This window comes from Eutrema salsugineum, unplaced genomic scaffold, assembly GCF_000478725.1.
Source record: "Eutrema salsugineum unplaced genomic scaffold, Eutsalg1_0 scaffold_30, whole genome shotgun sequence".
Lineage (NCBI taxonomy): Eukaryota > Viridiplantae > Streptophyta > Magnoliopsida > Brassicales > Brassicaceae > Eutrema > Eutrema salsugineum.
This window is the reverse complement of record NW_006256755.1, coordinates 44,876-46,110: the sequence shown is the minus strand read 5'-3', so window position 1 is coordinate 46,110 and position 1,235 is coordinate 44,876. Positions and strand designations below refer to the sequence as shown.

At 44.0% G+C, this 1,235-nt stretch overlaps 1 non-coding gene across 1 annotated transcript; it reads right to left on the bottom strand.

Annotated features, from left to right (window-relative positions):
- Positions 1-415: 415 nt before the first annotated feature.
- Positions 416-522, bottom strand: LOC112085094. Its single transcript, XR_002898704.1, has one exon. It is a non-coding gene; the product is annotated as a small nucleolar RNA R71 (small nucleolar RNA).
- Between the last annotated feature and the right edge of the window lie 713 nt (positions 523-1,235).

Below are 1,235 nucleotides of genomic sequence, written 5' to 3'. Positions count from 1 at the left end.
AATCAACCGCAACCCCACCCAAACCCACCCAGGCGTCAAGAGCCTCCACTGGTCTATGTAAGAGACAATGACCGAGCCAATACACACCAATAGATAGCAGGGATTCAAGCTCCTCCTGTTCAGAACAGCAATTTTGAAGTGAAGGCTTTTTTGCTCAACATGGTGCAGAACTCTAAAGTTCCATGGCTTACCAATGGAGGATCCTTTGGATCATTTGGATCAATTTGACAGGGTTTGTGATGTAACAAATATCAATGTTGTCTCTGAAGACAGCTTCAAGCTCAGATTGTTCCCATTCAGTTTAGGAGACAAGGCACACCAATGGGAGAAGAACCTGCCTAGAGGTTCAATACAGACTTGGGAACAATGCAAGTTAGCATTCTTGTCTAAGTTCTTCTCAACTTCTAGAACAGCCATGCTAAGGAACAAGTTTTCAAGCTTCACTCAGCATTCTAATGAGACTTTTGGAGAAGCTCGAGACAGGTTTAGGAGCTATACAACTCAGTGGCCACATCATGGCTTTTCAGAAGCCTCTCTCCTTAGCACTTTGTATAGAGGAGCTGTTCCAAAGATCCGGACTAAGCTGGCCACAGCATCAAATGGGAATTTCTTGGCAAAAGAAATCAATGCAGCTATGGAACTTGTTGAGAACCTAGCCATGAGCCAATACACTTATGGGGAAGACTATGACCGATGCTATAGAGGAGAATGTTCTAGTAAACAACAAGAGCTGGAAAAGACTCTAGAGGAGTTGAAAGTTAAGTTTGCAAAGATGGTAATGGTTACTCAGCAACCTATAAACTATGTGGCTGAAGACAAGAGTTGCTTTCCCAATGTCAATGAGGCTGGTCTTGCTCAAGAGGAGTTACACTTCATTGGGAACCAGAATAAGTTTTAAGGGTACCCTCCGCAAGGCTTGGTTCAAAAGAATCAGTACCAAGGTCAGCAATTTTATCAGCCACAAGCGGTTCAGGCACAAGGGAACAGCTTCACAAACCAAGTCAGCTTTCAGCACCAAAGGCCTCCACATATTGGATTCGGTCAGCCACAGTTTCAGCAGGGTTCTATGCCACAGCAAGGTCCTGATATTGGTATTGTTCTCCAACAGCTCTTACAAGGACAACAAAAGCTTGATTCCAAGTGTCTTGACCTGACTTCTAAGATGGTGACACTAGGCTCTGAACTTAAGACTCTTAGAAAGAACAAGGGCATCTGCACTTCAGAAACTCACGTCT